The sequence below is a fragment of the Hyperolius riggenbachi genome, chromosome 6 (assembly GCF_040937935.1).
Source record: "Hyperolius riggenbachi isolate aHypRig1 chromosome 6, aHypRig1.pri, whole genome shotgun sequence".
NCBI lineage: Eukaryota > Metazoa > Chordata > Amphibia > Anura > Hyperoliidae > Hyperolius > Hyperolius riggenbachi.
This window is the reverse complement of record NC_090651.1, coordinates 291,015,080-291,034,929: the sequence shown is the minus strand read 5'-3', so window position 1 is coordinate 291,034,929 and position 19,850 is coordinate 291,015,080.

The window sequence follows — 19,850 nt, the reverse complement described above, 5'->3', positions numbered from 1 at the left end:
TCAAGGCCCACCTACAGTGCATGTTTTGTGGAAATCCACGCAGGTAGTTAATCAGCTCTGCTGAGACACTAATTATCTCACCTGTGAATGTTTGTGGTTTTTTACAAAACCTGTAATGTTGGTGGGCCTTGAGGACAGGGTTGGGGAACGCTAACCCATTGCCAAACCTGTTTATCTTGCCTTGGCATTTTGCACGATCCTTTGTGCTGTGCCTTCTCTGCTAATCCTGTTGTTGACCCTGCTATTGCCCGCCTCTTTTGATACCATGCTGATTGTATATGTTTGTATGTTGTAAATGTTTTCATATACCCTCTATATACAGCAAAATCCGCGTTATCCAGAAATCAGGCAACCGGAAGTCTCAACTAACCGGCATGCCTGAGGAATAATGGGGACTTTGGGGGGTTTCAGGGGTGTTTGCCGGTAGTTAAATACTCACTGAAACTCCAGTGACATCTTGAAGCCTTCCTGTAGCTCCTAGATGACTTCTGGCATCCATGCATGGCTCCCGGCATGCCATGTGACTTGATGAGTCAGGTGACACGCCGGCTTCCATGCACGGAGGATGCCGGAAAGCCACTAGAAGAAACGGGAAGGCTGCAAGATGTCGCTGGAGGCTCGGGGAGTATTTAGTGGGGGAGATTTGTACTTTTTTGGATGGCTTCTCAAGCAGCCGGCGAGCAGATGTATCTGGCATTAGGGGGATCTCTGCCGGTGCCGGATACTAGGGACTTTGCTGTATTGCTGTGTACATAGATAGATTAGTCAGGGTGTTGGCTATATCTGTGTTCCCTCCATTCCCTGGTTGTTTGATGATTCCCTGTACACAGTGTGGTGCATGTGGTTTGCATTTGAGTTGCATAGTCCATTTGTATGCACGGTCTGGTTTGTTATAAACTCTTTATTGCACCTTATTCTCTGCTCTCAGTATCTGTATTGCTGCAAACTGTGGCCATTCCTTGTTCTTCCGTTCAGGCTCGTGACAACAATACTTGGAATATTCTGCCACTATATAAATAAACCATAATCTCAGAGTAAATGAAAGATCATCTCCCTGATTGGCTACTTCAATGATGCTCTGACAGGACACACGGCAACAACACTTTATGCATAAAAACGCACTATGTTTTGACTATTGACCCCGCAAACTCAGTATTTTTTGTGTGCCTGTCATTAATTTCCTTCCTTATTCAAACAAGCTATTATGACACCACTTATCAAAAAATCCTCTCTTGATCCAGCTTCTCTATCCAATTACCGGCCTGTCTCACTCCTCCCCTTTGCTTCTAAACTGCTGGAACGTCACATCCATTCAGAATTGTCTGCCTTTCTCTCTACCAACTACTTGACCCCTTTCAATCTGGATTCCGCACACACCATTTCACTGAAACTGTCCTCACGAAAGTTGCTAATGACCTACTGGTAGCTAAATCCAAAGGCCAGTTCTCCATTCTAATATTCCTTGATCTTTCCTCTGCCTTTGACACGGTTGATCATGCTCTGCTTCTGCAGACACTGTCATCTTTAGGAATCAAGGGACAAGCACTTTCCTGGATCTCCTCTTATCTCTCTGGATGCTCTTACACTGTGTCCTTCTCTAACACCAATTCCTCCCCACGCCCACTGTCTGTTGGTGTTCGTCAAGGCTCTGTTCTTGGGCCACTTCTTTTCTCAGTCTACACCCGTGGCCTGGGACAACTAATTAACTCTTTTGGCTTCCAGCATCACCTCTATGCGGATGACACCCAAATCTATCTCTCAGCTCCTGATCTGGCATCACTACTATCTAGAGTCCCCGACTGTCTACGTGCCGTTTCTGCATTTATGTCCTCCCGCTTCCTCAAACTCAACATGAGTAAAACGGAAATTGTGATTTTTTTTTCCACCATCGCTATCTACACCCCGACCAATTGCAACCATAACTGTAGACAACACCCCAATAACCTCAACCACTAAGGCCCGCTGCTTGGGGGTTATACTCGACTCAGAGCTCTCCTTTAAACCTCACATTGCCTCATTAACCACCACCTGCTATTTCCAGCTCAAAAATATACTCCGTATCCGTCCCTTCCTCACACAAGAGGCCACCAAGATGCTTGTACATGCCTTAATCATCTCTCGCCTAGACTACTGCAACACCCTGCTCTGTGGGCTACCACAAAAAAGGCTGGCACCTCTCCAATCCCTTCTAAATTCAGCGGCCCGCCTCATTCACCTCTCCACACGCTCTTCCGATGCAGCCCCACTATGCTGTTCTCTCCACTGATTACCTATTACCCAGAGGATCCAGTTCAAACTCCTGACTCTAATATACAAAGCCCTCCATGAGTTGTGCCCTCCATACATCTCCTCACTAATCTCAAGATATTGTCCCTCCCGCAACCTCCGCTCCTCCCAAGAAATTCTCCTGGCCTCTAAGCTGATCACCTCCTCTCATGCTCGCATCCAAGACTTTACACGAGCACCATCTCTTATCTGGAACTCTCTTCCACAGCCTGTACGTCATGCTCCAAACCTGGACATCTTCAAACGCACTCTTAAAACACACCTTTTCAGACAAGCTTATAACATTCTATAGCCCTTATTTACTGATCTGACACAATGTAATCAGAGGCGAAGGGTCACTGCCTCATCCATCCTCCACCCCCTTACCTAATGTGTCCCCCACTACCCACTAGATTGTAAGCTCGCAAGGGCAGGGTTCTCCTCCTAATGTTTACTGTTTATGTCACAATATTTGTGCTGCTTGGAACTCTGATTTACAATTTGTTAGTATATCTATGTTCCCCTTGTCTTATTGTGCTTTGTAAAGCGCTGCGGAATATGTTGGCGCTATATAAATAAAAAATAATAATAATAATAATATGCATGCTGTATCCCACATCCAGGCTGTCCAAGCCTATAATTATCTGCGTATACATACAGTGACTGCACGCTAGAGTGATGGACTGTGTACTGCTGACATGCTGGGGCTGGTTTAAGGCCAGTCTATACAGACAGGGTTGCTAATTCGTTTTCATTTTGCAAGACTGTGGTTTTCTTTTGCGTGTTCTCTTCTTCTGTTGACCCCCTGTCCAATGATTCCATCTCGCTAGACAGGATGATATGATTCGCTCTCTCTGCCCATGTGCTCAAGCCACTTCCCTAGAGGCTGGATCACTAGCAAGGGACCGTCAAATCTAATTAAATTAACAGTTCGGGCTTTGCTGTGGGAAATTTGACCCTTTATGCCTTTGTGTCTAATGTACAAATATAGTTAATTGAAAGCCCCACAAAGCATTCTGGGAATTTTTAAGTGACTAGTTTGAAGCACACAGAGAATTGGAATGTTTTGGAACAGAATTGTAATTTCTGAATAGTCTGTATAAGCTTATCATTTCATCCTCTGGGCTATTTTATCTACAGTATTTTTTGGAATATAAGACACACTTTTTCTTCCCTAAAATGGGGGGGCAAAGGAGGTAACCGGTCCAATACAAAAGTATGGAGGACCCGGTGCTGTATAGTGGCAGGTGGCTGCAGTGTATTTTATTTATATACTGTATATTTATTTATTTATAGCCCCTTACACACTCCAGCGAGTTCTGCTTCACCATGAGCGTGCTGTTAGTCTGTACCTCTTGGTGTTTCAAGTCCTACTCCATAGAGACCCATTAATCCATGCTAGGCACTGATGAGAATCAATCATTCCGAAACAGTCTGTATGTATGTTGGAATTTTTTTGGCTCTGTACAATTAACAAGCTGACACATCATTGCATTCCAGCGGATCTAGAGGTGTGTTTAGCTTCTAAGGGCAATGACGGTAGATTTGCATATTTCAGTAGTGATGCACTGGGAGACATCTCAAGCTCACTTCAACCTGAATTATCGCAAATACTTTTGGCTTTAAGAAGGCAAACTTTTATTTATTTATTGTATTTATAAAGCGCCAACATATTACGCAGCGCTGGACATTAGTTAAGGTTACAGACAATATTTAGGGGTGACATACAGCAATATGACAATACAGGAATACAAGAAAAACAGATCATGCAGCATAGTATGAGTACAAGGTAATGCTTAGTCAGTTACTGGATGGGAGCATGGAGATTAGGCAAGTTTGGTTCACTCGAGTTCATTCAGATCCATAGGATGGGTGTACGGTCGGTAATGGAGGTGCGTGAACAGGTAGGAGATACGAGAAGGAGGACCCTGACAAAATACTCACAATCTAGAGGGAGAGGTAGGGACATGAAAGGTGTACATCTACATTATATTATTTATATTATATTGCTATATTACTAGTAATTTTAGCCCATTTAAAAAGGCCCGTCCGCCATGCGCACGCGTCCGCCCGGCTGCCCCCTGGCTGTCCTGCTCCCTGTCCAAAGGGTGTCCCTGTGGCACATGCGCAGTAGCACAAACGCAGGGACGGACACGGGACGCAGAGACCTAGGGGTTTTATTATAGAGGATGTACACCTCTATCCATAGCTGCAGGAGGAGAATGGGAAACCATCTATCAGCAGCACCGGAACGAGGGGGAGAGGAGCGCAGCGTTTGGATCAGGTGAGGTCAGAGTGTACTGTACTGAAGTGTAGTGTAGATTAGCTGGTGGGGCAGCAGGGGGTAGTATAGTGCAGTGTGTAAGTGTAGTGCAATGTAACTGGTGTTAGTGTAGCTCAGAGAAAGCTGGGGGGGGGGGGAGTGTCCATAAGACCCCTCCCCCCCCCTGCACTATAGATGCACGAGGTTTAGTATTCTTTTCCCGTAATTTTTGCCCTAAACTTAAGTGTGTCTTATATTCCAAAAAATATAGTATTTGCGACTTTTTCCCTTTCCTTTTTTAGATTGCAATAAATGATCTAAAAATCACTTAGCCAATTCTGCTCTAAAATGTCAATATTGTTGACTTCTGCCTCTGTAAAGCTACCCTAACATCTTATGTATTTGGCAACTCTGCATCTTTCTGACTAGAGCATAGTAGGCGTTATAGACTTTACTTAAAAAAAGGTTCAGGGTCACAGCTGCACTTCTGATCTGGCGTGATATCATGCTCTAAAAAAAGGTGTGTGAGAGGGGTAGGGAGGCAAGAGTTAACAGGGTAGCTAATGCCTATGCATGTGTTGAACCCCAAAAGTTCGCCTGGAACCGTTCGCGACATCTCTAGTCTGCAGTAACTTTTGTCATGGAGGAAGCACAGGTCTACCTTACCACAAGGTATTTGAAGACAAGCGCCTAAGAAGAAGGGGCAGAGCTTAGCCAGCACCTATTCAGTAGGAGACCTTAGGCAAGTCTTCCTAACACTGCTACTGCCTATAGAGCATGCCCTAGTGGCTGCAGCTCTGGTGCTTTGAGTCCACCAGGAGAAAAGTGTGATATAAATGTTATTTGTCTTGTCTACTTTTTCTCTTGTATTGAGCATAAATGGTAAATTTTAGGCCAGCTTCAGTTACTACTGTTGTGGTACAGTGGTTAGGGTGCTTGCCCACCACCAGGTTCAAATCCCAGCCAATGTGAGTTGGCTTTTATGCTACAAATCCTTAAAGGGAACCTAAACGGAGAAGGATATGGATTTTTCCTTTTAAAATAATACCAGTTGCCTGAATCGCCTGCTTATCCTGTGTCTCTAATACTTTTAGCCACAGCACCTGAACAAGCATGCAGATCAGGTGCTCTGACTGAAGTCAGACTGGATTAGCTGCATGCTTGTTTCAGGGTGTGATTCAGCCACTATTGCAGTCACAAAGATCAGCTGGACTGCCACGCAACTGGTATTGTTTACAGGAAACATCCATATCACTCTCAGTTAAGGTTCCCTTTAAGTAACCTAATGTTTCTATTGCATTGAGCATAAATGGTAAATTTTAGGCCAGCTTCAGTTACTACTGTAGCGGTACAGTGGTTAGGGTGACTTGCCCACCACACAGTTAGATCTGGGTTCGATTCCCAGCCATGGTATGATGTAAACTGGTTTTTGAAATAGTATAATTCCCTGGCCGATGAGACCCTCCTCCCTCTGGTAGGAGGGAGGAGGGAATAGGTAGAAGGGGAGGAGGGAGGTGGGAGGACCCACAAGAGGGTAATTAAAATCTCCCTAGCAGAGTGTGTAGCAGCTGTCCCATAACTAATTAGTGTAGGCAGACAACTGAGTCAAATGGTATAAGGACCTTGCTTGGAGGAGGGAGGGAGGGCGGGTCCTCCAGCAGTGATGTGTATTTCACTCAATCAGGTGTGCCTCCAGGTATTAGAGCTCTTGAAACATGTTTTCTATCATTTTTCCAGCTGGTAGAATTTTTTAAAATTTTCAAAGTTCGCCTCCCCATTGAAGTCTATTGCGGTTCGCGAACTTTTTCACGAACCGAACCTTTCGCGGAGGTTCGCGAACCTAAAATCGGAGGTTCGCGACATCTCTACTGCAGACTGTTTCCAGGAAAATGTGATCAGGCCATAAAATTAATTACTAGATATCAATAAACTGTCATTTTTGAAAAAGAGAGAATTGCATAAACATTTGTTTGAAAAAGCCTTTTTTCTAATAATAAAAGTACTGGGTCATGTCACGGTAATTCATTAGAACATGTGAAAGTCTCTGTGGCCATATCTTCTCCCAGAAGCCTTGTTAAGAAGAAAAGTGTTCAACATGAATGTACTGATTGTGGGGATAAATTAAGTATGCAGCATGCATTCTTTGCTTAAGCAAACACGTCCAACACAAACTTAAGTAGTAAAAGCGTAAGTCTGATTAATCTGGCCGCTACTGTCGGTGGTGGGGGGTCAACTGTCGGCCATTACGTAATTAACTGTCCTGAGATCCTTGTGGGGGGAGTGAAACCTGTCACCCATTATGTAATTAACCATGCATATGCCCAGCCATAGCTATCTTCTGCCTCTACAGCCCGCCCAACTGTAGCTACCTAACCGTGGTCCCTTCTACCCACCCAAATTGCAACTACCTTCCCTTCCATACAACCCATCCAGAAACTGCCACCTTGCTGCAGCTACCTACCATCCAGCTGCAACTACCCTACCTCCTTACACCCTCATGTCCTGTAGCAGCTACCTAATCTCTCTACCTACCCTTCTTCACTCCCCCCCAACTGCAGTTACTTGCCCTCCCTACCTGTCCTCCTACCCAGCTGCAGCTGGCAGTACCTACCCCCTGAAATCCCGGAGATGTTCAGCCAGGGTAGTATTCATATGGAGGCGGAAACCGCTGCCAAGGTAGGGCAATTCCTGTATTGCATATGTGAGATGATTGATGCGCTTTAAATGCGGGGTAATTGCTGCATTTCATTTGTGAGGGTGACTGATACATTTTAAATGTGGGGTGATTGATGCATTTTATTTCTGAGGGCAAGTGATGCATGTATGCATTTTAAATGTGGGCTAATTTCTGCATTTAATTTGTGGCAGTGATTGATGCAATTTAAATGTTGGGTAATTGCTTAATTTCATATGTAAAATGATTGATGAATTTTAAATGTGGGGTAATGGCTGCATTTCATTGGGGGGAAGGGGAGGGGGGGGATTGCTGTTTTGCATATGTGTAGTGATTGCTGCTTTTTATATGTGGGGTAATTGCTAAATTTTATATATCAGGGTAATTTCATATATCAGTGTAATTTCTGCATTTTGTGTTATTGCTGTATTTTAAATGTAGAGTGGCCTTTAATGTATGAATCATTTTTTTTCTTAACTAAAACCACAGTATCCAGTATAAACTGCCGTGTTGGCACTCGGTGATAAATAAGTGGATTTTGGGTCCCATTTTTGGATTTACCATATATAGCGCCACCATATTACGCAGCTCTGTACAATACATAGGATTACAGGCAATGATAACAGGGGTAACCGAAAGCACAATACAGGTAATAGGCAATAGATCAGGGGTGTCAAACTCAAATACAAAGCGGGCCAAAATTGAGCTCTGGGACCAAGTCGTGGGCCAACCTCAATGTCTAGTGGCCACCTCCCTCCCTTATAACGTTCTCTGGTGTCTTATAGCCCCTCTCGTTCCCCTTTATGAGTCCCTGGTGTCTATCTAGTGGCCCTCATCTATACAGTTCCCTAGTGTCTAGTGCTTTCCCCCTCCTCGGATAGCTTCCCTGGTGATCTAGGGCTTACCTTCCAATATAGCTTCTCTGGTGGTCCTAAGTGGACCAAACATAATGCAAAGTGGGGAAACCAACTGAGGGCCAAATCTGATAGCCAGATTTGGTCCACGGGCCGGGGTTTGAAATGTATGCAATAGATATAACAATACAGGTGATAAGCTAGAAGATACTCAAAACAATACAGGTAGTAATACAATGCCACAGGTAGTAATACTATACAAAATGTACACCCTTTGACAGCTATTTTGCTTTTCTTGTGGCTGATATATATTCAGGTGACTGTCAAGAACTTTGTGGCGTATTTTTATACACAAACCATTGTAATTGCAAGCAAGCAAGTCACATTTGTAGGCAGTTACCATTAATATTAAAGCGGACCTAAACCAAACATTTTTTTTAATTCAAAATATTTAGTTGCACCCTCTGACACATACAAAGATAAATAAACACTCCTTCAAGCTTATGAGCATTTCAGTGCATGCTTTTCACCCTCCTCTTTGCATAACTAGGGTTATACAGGTGGCAGCCATTAGCAATTCCTCCTTTGCCGGACACCTCCTCCTTCGCCAGTTTGCCGGATTCTGTCCCGGCAATATGAAAGGAAGGGAGGGGTTCCTCCAATAAATGTAAAATATTTTATATTTGTCATCATGCAGCTGAAAAAAAGCTGCTATTTATTATTATAATTTAGAAAATAGCTTTTATTCCTGAAATCTTGTATTTTTAATTTGGGTCCACTTTAATATGTGTGTCTGTGTGTATATTATCAGGCCAAAACTTTAAGGGCATATAAACGTATGAGCACAACTGCAATTACGAGTTTTAGCTCGTAAACATAAAAAAAAGAAAAATCCAAGAATTTTGTCTCATAATCAATTTATTTTCAGTTATGATTTGCTTTAAATGCGGATTCCATATCACATATAAGTAGAAACAATTCAATCAGCAGTACTAGTTTTTCAGATAATCTGCTTGTAACAAAAAAGTACAGTATTTTAGTTTAACATACCATACCAGTATACTATGGCATATTGTAACTCTCATGTTTGAGTACATATCCCTTTTAATGAAAAATTGCAAAGCATTAAAGCACTATTTAGGAGAACTGATTTTTTAAATGTTAATGTTGCCCTGTAGTTATAATTCTAAAGGATAAAATGAATCTGCTGTGTTTGATATTTTTGACCTATAATTGGTAACAGAGGCTAAAAGAGGCAAGACTGGAAATATGCTAAATACAGAAACGCTCAAATACCATATTTAATTACTTGGCATGAACATAAACACTGTACTTTATATGTACAATGTACAAACAAGTCATCCTGCAAACATGGCATGGGTTTATTAAACATTTCTGGTTATTAGGTGGCAGAAGATGGTGAGGAAAGGGAGGGCATTGAGCAAACACTGACTTAATTATAAAGTAAAAAGTAGTTAATTTTATTACGTTACTTTCAGTATCGATTCTCTTTAACCTTCTGGGGACCGCCACAAGTAAATCCTATGCTGCACTTGTGGCTGTCTTACTCTGTTGTGGCGTATCCGGCTGCCTGACCCCCTCCCCCCAATCGCGCCTCCCCCGCATGTAAAATGGCCCGGTCCTTAAGGGGGTTTAAGCAGCCGGTCCCCAGAGGGTTAACCACTTCACGTCCCTCCACTGAGGGGTTAAAAAGGGAACATTTCAGCAAAATATAGGGTACTGGGAAAACACACAAAGACAACGGGAGCCCAAATTGTGCAGTATATCATAGTAGAAGGATAAGTAAAGTGTTTGAAAAGGGAATACTCACAAAGGTGGGTTGCACACAGGGCAACCGACCACTTCAAGCAGGGGGAGTGTCTTATACCTAACTCCCCTCAGGTCCTGGAGGCGGTCACTCTCTTGGTAAAGAACCTCATGCACTCTAAAACTATGATGTGGTGTGGATTCCACCTCAAGTATGGTGCATGGGACTCCCCTCATTGGAAAGTGGGTTGGGGGAGGTGGGGGAGTATGACACAGAAGGGAGTAAAGTGCCACTGCATTCTGATAGCCGCATTCGGGGTGCCCTAAATGCGGCTATCAGACTGCAGTGGCACTTTGTTTGGCCTGAGGAAGTGGGCTAGATCCCACGAAACGCATTGCCTGTGCTTATTAACCTCCCTGGCGTTCTATTAAAATCGCCAGGGAGGCTGCGGGAGGATTTTTTTTAAATTAAAAAAAAACTATTTCATGCAGCCAACTGAAAGTTGGCTGCATGAAAGCCCACTAGAGGGCGCTCCGGATCCGCACTTTCGATCGCCTCCGGCGATCAAAAGTAACAAGGAAGGCCGCAATGAGCGGCCTTCCTTGTTTCGCTTTCCTCGTCGCCATGGCGACGAGCGGAGTGACGTCATGGACGTCAGCCGACGTCCTGACGTCTGCCGCCTCCGATCCAGCCCTTAGCGCTGGCCGGAACTGTTTGTTCCGGCTGCGCTGGGCTCGGGCGGCTGGGGGGACTCTCTATCGCCGCTGCTCGCGGCGGATCACCGCAGAGCGGCGGCGATCAGGCAGCACACGCGGCTGGCAAAGTGCCGGCTGCGTGTGCTGCTTTTTATTTGATAGAAATCGGCCCAGCGGGGCCTGAGGAATCCTCCTGCGCAGGTTACCCCGAGCTGAGCTCGGGATAACCGGCAAGGGGGTTAATAAACATTTCTGCTCAAAGTGAGTTGTCGTCTATGAGGTAAGCCACCTCAACCTTTTAGTTTTTAGTGTTTTTAACTTTTTTATACTCCATTGGGCGCCTCTTTACTTCTATTTCAGCAAAATGGACGTTTATAAAATATCTTAATGCACTATCATTGCATTGCATTATTGCACAAATAGGACATTTTAAAATGTCCATTTTGCAGGAAGTGGTTAAAGTGAATCTTTAATCCCCAAAAAACAGCCCCTGGGGGGTACTTTCCTCAGACACAGTGAATCCAGCGCAGGAGATTTGGGAGCACAGGGAGTAACTTCGGCTGAAGTTACTTTTAAAACACTATTGTAACATCCCCTATGATGGCGGCTGCGGGTATGCAGGATACCTCTGCAGCCGCCTTTGTTCTCGGTACTGAGGCCTCATCCGTTCCAGGGACGGGACTGTCAGTTGCTCATAGGGTCGCTGTCTCACGTGGGCTCGTGCGGGGACAGGATCGTTATGCTGGAAGAAGGCGCGTCAGCTGACCTGCCGGTCGGCTGATGTCAGGAGAGGCTCACGCCGCCTGGATTGGCTGATTGGCAGGGGCGTGGCTGTGGGCTCTCCTCGCTGCTTCATAAGCGGTCTCCGCTCACTTGCAAACTGTCTGCTGTTGCGAATACGTCAGTGTTAGCACTCAGACCTTAGACTAGATCCGGTGCATTTTGATCTGGGAGGAAACCAGGGATTTCACACAAGACTAGGATTATTGCCTTATTGTATTATTGATATTCTGTGTACGACTCTGGCTTATCTCTGACTCTGATTCTGCTCTACGTTTCTGTACTTCTGCCCATCTGATCTAAGTTGCCGAACCTCTGCCTGAATCATTACTATTCTCTTGCCTTCTGATTTTGTACTGTACCAGCCTATCTGTTGCTGAACCTTGCCTGTCTGACCCTTCTACTCTCCAGTGAGCCCTTGTCACTGGAGGGGTGCTCTGATAGTACCCACCAGCCCCTCTGGTGAGGCCTAGCTAAACTATCTAGTTACTATTGTTGATAGTACCCACCAGCTCCTCTGGTGAGGTCTAGCTAAACTATCTAGTTACTATTGTTGGTAGTACCCACCAGCTCCTCTGGTGGGGTCTAGCTACTATTGAGTTACTGTTGCTGATAGCGCTCACCAGCCCCTCTGGTGTAGGCTCCTAGCTACCCAGCTTCTATTTTGGCTAGTACCCTCCAGCTCCTCTGGTGGGGCCTAGCACAGATTGGTTGCAGATAGTACCCACCAGCTCCACTGGTGAGGTTTAGTCAAACTATCTGCCATTTCCTCTGGTAGTTCTCTCCAGCCCCTCTGGTGAGATCTACCCTCTACTGTTGCACCAAACACTATTGTCACTACATCTCTGCTTTCTATACTTGCATTATTGGTGATACTGCAGATCACACAATCAGACGTCTGTGTTGCTACACCAATACGGTATACAATCGTTACAGAACAGCAGACCATAACATGTATGAAGGGCACTGTGCAATCGGGTTGAACTCTTGACCACAACCCTTAACGATCTTATCAAGACGGTTAATGTACAGCAGACTCAGATTAACCAGCTGATTGAATCTGTTAACCGTCTGAAAGAACCTAATGCACAAGTGTCATCCTCTCTTGCCATTGAGCCCAGGATGCCCCCTCCCGAAAAGTTCTCGGGGCATCGATCTGACTTCCGAAATTTTAAACATCGGTTTTTATCTTACTTTGAGCTAAGGCCAGTCTCCTCAGGTACAGAAACTCAGAGAGTCACTTTTATTAAAACATTATTATCTGGCGATTCGCAGTCCTGGGCCTATAGTCTCCTTCAGGGTCATGAGGCTTTGACCTCAGTTGAGGAATTTTTTAAAGCTATGGCTATTATATATGATGATCCCGATTTAGCTATAACATCAGAGAGGAGACTAAAAACCCTCAGGCAGGGGCACAATCCAGCCGAAACTTACGCTGCTGAGTTTAGGAGGTGGGCAGTGTCAGCCAGGTGGGGTCAGTACGCCTTACTAGATTGCTTTTCATCGGGGTTATCTGATGCAGTAGCAGATTTGATGTTGGGTCACCCTGAACCCAAATCTTTAGATGAGGCCATATCATTGGCCATCAAGATTGATCGGCGAGTTCGCTACCAGAAGCAGGCCCGGGGTAAGATGCCAGGGAGATTTGCTTCTGGTACCTTTGCGCCTCCTGTCTCCTCCTCTCCTCCTCGGGGTGAGCCAATGCAGATGGACAGTCCAAGCTCACTGAGGTTGAGAAAAATTGGAGACGTAATGAAAAACTCTGTCTTTATTGTGCCGAGAAAGGGCATATAGTATCAAACTTTCCAAAGAAAGCGGAAAACTTGATCGCCTAGGAGTAGCTAGAGGTACTACCCTAGGCGATCCAGTCGTACCTCTAAACAATAAACGCTTGCTATTGCCGTGTTCTATCACCTGGGAGGGACAGACTCATTCCACCCAGGCCTTCATAGACTCGGGTTCCGCTGTTAATGTTATGGCTTATGATTTTGCTCTCAAATTCGGTTTTCCGCTTATTTCTGTGGGACAGCAGGTACAGATCACCGCAATGGATGATTCCCCATTGCAGGAGAAACAGTCCCTTACCCAGACCCAGGTAGTGTTATGTCAACTGGGAGTCTTGCATACGGAACAGATACAATTTCTGGTACTCAAAATGTCCACCTCCACTGTTATTCTGGGTATGCCGTGGCTTAAAAAACACTCCCCTCAGAACGACTGAAGTTTTAGGCAGTTAGTAAGTTGGTCCTCCCACTGTCGTCATCATTGTTTGGAGAAAGTTACCATAGGCGCTACCGAGATCCAAGTGGAGGGGTCATCTGAGCAGTCCTCTGACCCCCGTGAGATAGAAAGCTGGAAAGATTGGGCCTCTATATTGAACCCATTCCAGCAAGAGGTTCCTGAGGGGAAACCAGATGGGGTTTTATTTGTGCCACTACAGTTTAGATTCAAAATTCTCCATATGTTTCATACTCATAAAAATGCCGGTCACCCTGGTGTGGCCCGCACTCTGGAGTTACTGGACAGATGTGTATGGTGGCCCTCTATGGTGTCTGATTGTAAAGACTTTGTCAGTAGTTGCTCTGTGTGTGCTAGGAGTAAGTCGTCCAGACGGTCTCCTGTGGGTACACTACAGTCACTTCCAGTGCCAGAGCAACCATGGACCCACTTGTCCATGGACTTTGTGGGTGAATTGCCTAGGTCTGATGGGAAAACAGTCATATGGGTGGCAGTCGATAGGTTCAGCAAGATGGCCCATTTCATTCCCTTGGACGGACTCCCCACTGCACAGGAACTGGCGGAGCTCTTCACCACATTTTTAGATTACATGGGATTCCAGAGAATGTGGTGTCAGATAGGGAAGTCCAGTTCGTTTCCAGATTTTGGAAGGCCTTCTGTCATAATTTGGGTATGAATCTATCATTTTCCTCCGGCAACCACCCACAGACAAACGGGCAGACTGAAAGGGTTAATCAGGCTCTAGAGCAGAGGCTCAGATGGATTGGGTCAAATTTCCGCCCTTCGCAGAATTTGCCCACAATAATTTGAAGTGCGCTTCCTTGGGATTCTCCCCTTTTCAGGCTGTAACAGGAAGATCGCCAAAGTTCTCTCCTCTGCCTGTGGTCTCATCTCCCTTCCCGGCTTTGGAGGAGTGGCAGGGAACACTAAGAGAGATCTGGGGAATGGTCAAGTATAATCTAAAAAAGGTTTTTGCTACCCAGAAAAGACAGGCAGATAGGAGACATTCTGTAGAGTGGAACTTTGCACCAGGTGATAAGGTGTGGGTGTCTACCCGGCACTTGGCCTTAAAGCAACCTTCTGTTAAATTGGGTCCTAAATTTATAGGGCCATACTCTGTATCCAAGAAAGTCAATAATGTGACCTATGGGGTTGCACTTCCGCCCAGCATGAGAGGTGTCAAAACTTTCCATGTGTCCCTTTTGAAACCAGCCATGCATGTGGATTCTTCGCCCCCCCCCCCTGTGGTGATTGATGGGGAACCGGAATACGAGATAGAGCAGATTTTGGGTTCTCGGGTGGTACGTAACTCCATACAGTACCTGGTTCATTGGAGGGGGTATGGGCCAGAGGAGAGATCTTGGGTACCAATTTCTCGTATGCATGCAGAAGAACTCAGGGAGGACTTTCATAGATTACATCCTGACAGACCAGGTGGTTCGTGTCCGGAGTCCATGCCTAGAGGGGAGGGTACTGTAACATCCCCTATGATGGCGGCTGCGGGTACGCAGGATACCTCTGCAGCCGCCTTTGTTCTCGGTACTGAGGCCTCATCTGTTCCGCTGGCGTCTAGCACACGAGGGACGGGACTGTCAGTTGCTCATAGGGTCGCTGTCTCAAGCGGGCGCGCGTGGAGACAGGACCTTTATGCTGGAAGAAGGCGCGTCAGCTGACCTGCCGGTCGGCTGACATCAGGAGAGACTCGCGGCGCCCGGATTGGCTGATTGGCAGGGGCGTGGCTGTGGGCTCTCCTCGCTGCTTCATAAACGTTCTCCGCTCACTTGCAAACTGTCTGCTGTTGCGAATACGTCAGTGTTAGCGCTCAGACCTTAGACTAGTTCCGGTGTGTTTTGATCTGGGAGGAAACCAGGGATTTCACACAAGACTAGGATTATTGCCTTATTGTATTATTGATATTCTGTGTACGACTCTGGCTTATCTCTGACTCTGATTCTGCTCTACGTTTCTGTACTTCTGCCCATCTGATCTAAGTTGCCGAACCTCTGCCTGAATCATTACTTTTCTATTGCCTTCTGATTTTGTACTGTACCAGCCTGTCTGTTGCTGAACCTTGCCTGTCTGACCCTTCTACTCTCCAGTGAGCCCTTGTCACTGGAGAGGTGCTCTGATAGTACCCACCAGCCCCTCTGGTGAGGTCTAGCTAAACTATCTAGTTACTATTGTTGATAGTACCCACCAGCTCCTCTGGTGGGGTCTAGCTACTATTGAGTTACTGTTGCTGATAGCGCTCACCAGCCCCTCTGGTGTAGGCTCCTAGCTACCCAGCTTCTATCTTGGCTAGTACCCTCCAGCTCCTCTAGTGGGGCCTAGCACAGATTGGTTGCAGATAGTACCCACCAGCTCCACTGGTGAGGTTTAGTCAAACTGTCTGCCATTTCCTCTGGTAGTTCTCTCCAGCCCCTCTGGTGAGATCTACCCTCTACTGTTGCACCAAACACTATTGTCACTACATCTCTGCTTTCTATACTTGCATTATTGGTGATAATGCAGATCACCACATAATCAGGTATAGAGTCTGCGTTATTGGTGATTCTGCAGATCACACAATAATCAGACATCTGTGTTGCTACACCAATACGTTATACAATCGTTACAACTATAATTTGACCTCCAGCAATCGCTGGAAGCCGAATTATTTCATTCCCCACCATCCATGGTGGCATGGAGGGGGAAAAGTATTTAACACAGCCAGGACTTGTGCGGCAGCAGGATCAGCCTCAGCCATATACCGGCTGTATCCTGCGCCAAAGTCTCCCGCGCCGATTACTCTTGTACGCATTTACCTAAGGAGGGGAAGGGTCTGTATCCTAATGAGGCTTCCCCTGTACTCTTCACCCTCCAGGATCCACCACTGGCACCCCACGAAAAGTGGCGCAGTAGCGACTGCAATATTTACCTACTACGCTCCTTCACAGTAGCGGCTTTCCGATGAGCTCTGGCATAAATAGCTGAGTCCGATCGGGTCCTCTCTACTGCGCAGGTGTGAGTCGCTTGCGTAGTAGAGTGGACCTGATCGGCTTCGGGTATTTCCAGGAGTAAAGAAGATAAATATTTACATGGCCGCTGTTTGGGTGCAGCCAGCGTTGGATCCTGAAGGTTGAAGAGGACAGGGGAAGCCTCATTAGTATCCAGAGGCCCTCCTCCTGAAGTAAGTACCCCCCAGGGCCTTTCAATACACCTGAACTGAGATATGGAGGTTGACATATTTATTTCCTTTTAAACAATGCAAATTGCCTGGCTGTTCTTCTGAGCCTGTTTCTAATACTATTTGCTGTAGACCCTAAACAAGCATGAAAATCTGACTGAAGTCTGAGTGGATTAGCCATATGCTTGTTTCATGTGGTTGGGGGGGAATTTTTTACCTGCCATAGACTTCCCTAGAATGCAACAACTGCCTTGACCCAAGTGTGAGACAGGTTTGTGATCCACACCTCCCTAGTACTTGGCTGTCACTCAGGCAACCTTATTTTATTAGTACTATCGAGGCATTTCCACTCAAATTTTGGTACCTATAAACTTACTACACTGTAAGAGTGTCATGACTCTCCCTTTTTGTCTCAGCAAAGCATAATGCTGTCTCTGGGCTGTGCAGCATTGCAGTGATTGTGGCGTATATGAGAGCTGACATTTCAGTCTCCACTCATGTATAAAACCCCCCTGAAGTGCTAAAGAAATGTAAACACTGACCTCTTCATCTTCTGGCCTATTTATAAAGATGGTTATTAGTCTGATCATCACAAAAATTCCATTATTTCTACAGAAACAACAACGCCCCTTCGGACATTGTATCTATAAAGTGGTGATCACCATTGTTACATGGGATAGGCACTTTACTTTTTGATCACCAGTCTTAACATCTGCACTAAATGTCCGCTGTTATAAAATGGGATTAAATAAAAATGTTCTTTTAAAAACAAAGTCCTCAGGAGACAGTAAGATGTGGTTTTTAATTATTCGTTATTGATCTTCGTAGATATTCAATAATCAATAAGGTACAGTTCTTTGGTACATCAAAAATCAGTTACAAAAGAAATAAAAACAGAATGAGTAAATTGCTGTATAATCTGTATATGGAATCTATTGTTTGTAGTATTCTTCTTTGAGCATAAGTATATTTGTATAAGTGTCTGTCATGTAAAGAGGATGAATGAATGTGTGTGTAAGTATGTGTGAAAATGAATGCCCGTCCAGACTTCCCTGCTGATTCTTATATACACAACAGATGACAAAATTCTGCCTTATCTGACACTGAATACAGTTCCTTTTTAGGACTAGTCATTATACATTTCCATATTGCGCAAAAAAATTGGGATCAGCGCATCACAGGTCATGTGTATGCTCAGTGTGTATTTTATCCCATAAGTGGGGCTTGCACTCTTTTGCAGGTAAGCACTCATCTGTTTTTAAGTAGCGCTGTTCATTTCTTTGCTATGTTTTAATTTATTTCTGGTCAGCTGCTCCCACTTAACAGTTTTGCCTTTGGTGTATATGCAGAGCCTCTGTTTGGGTTCAAGGTGCGTTTGTAGTTTCTGGGGGGGCTCAGCGCATCTCTGAGCAGAGGCCATTCAGAGGCGGCCTGGTGATGCGCTGATCCCAATTTTTTTGCGCAATTTTCAATTTTACTTGGTAGCGCGCTCAGGCTATGCATATGCATAGGTAGGATTTAGTTAGTGTTAGGTCCCCTCCCATGGAGGAAAGACTTCTTCGACAGTGGGAGGGACAAGTACTTAACAAGTTGCATGCAAGCTGTTATAGGAAACTAACATCCTCCAAGTGGTAGACAGGTCATGTGTATGCTCAGTGTGTATTTTATCCCATAAGTGGGGCTTGCACTCTTTTGCAGGTAAGCACTCATCTGTTTTTAAGTAGCGCTGTTCATTTCTTTGCTATACATTTCCATATACTCCACCTCCTATTCTAAATAGCATCTGCCTTTTTAATTGGATCAGCAATAATGCTATGATGTAATCTTTGAGATTTGCTACATATGGTTATATCATAAACTAAGCCTCTTCATTAACTTTAGAATAACTTAGGGTGGAGTTACACCACCCCCAACAACCACCACCTGTCAATCAAAGTCAGGGTACAATTCCTGCAACCTGAAGCTTGCTGGACAGAGATCTATTCTGGAATAACCTTGTGACCTTAACTCCCACAAGGGAAGACACATGCTAAGCTCAGCTCACTTCTGACTGTTCATTTTAAATCCTAGCATTATATACTGTTAACCAACATTGTATAAGTATCACTATATTAAATAATAGCTTTGATATCTCAATCGCATGACATCCTTTGGACATCATTTCTTATCCAGCAGGGCCCTAGCTAGATAGAAATGAAATCCGTCAGTGATCGATCATAGTTACATAGTTACATAGTTACATAGTTATTTTGGCTGAAAAAAGACATACGTCCATCGAGTTCAACCAGTACAAAGTACAACTCCAGCCCGTCCCCCACATACCCCTGTTGATCCAGAGGAAGGCGAAAAAAACCCCACCAGGCATGGTCCAATTAGCCCCAAATGGGAAAAATTCCTTCCTGACTCCAGATGGCAATCAGATAAAATCCCTGGATCAACATCATTAGGCATAACCTAGTAATTGTAGCCATGGATGTCTTTCAACGCAAGGAAAGCATCTAAGCCCCCTTTAAATGCAGGTATAGAGTTTGCCATAACGACTTCCTGTGGCAATGCATTCCACATCTTAACCACTCTTACTGTAAAGAACCCTTTCCTAAATAAATGGCTAAAACGTTTTTCCTCCATGCGCAGCTCATGTCCTCTAGTCCTTTGAGAAGGCCTAGGGACAAAAAGCTCATCCGCCAAGCTATTATATTGCCCTCTAATGTATTTATACATGTTAATTAGATCTCCTCTAAGGCGTCTTTTCTCTAGACTAAATAAACCCAGTTTATCTAACCTTTCTTGGTAAGCGAGACCTTCCATCCCACGTATCAATTTTGTAGCTCGTCTCTGCACCTGCTCTAAAACTGCAATATCTTTTTTGTAATGTGGTGCCCAGAACTGAATTCCATATTCCAGATGTGGCCTTACTAGAGAGTTAAACAGGGGCAATATTATGCTAGCATCTCGAGTTTTTATTTCCCTTTTAATGCATCCCAAAATTTTGTTCGCTTTAGCTGCAGCGGCTTGGCATTGAGTACGATTATTTAACTTGTTGTCGATGAGTACTCCTAAGTCCTTCTCCAAGTTTGATGTTCCCAACTGTATCCCATTTATTTTGTATGGTGCTAGACCATTGGTACGACCAAAATGCATGACTTT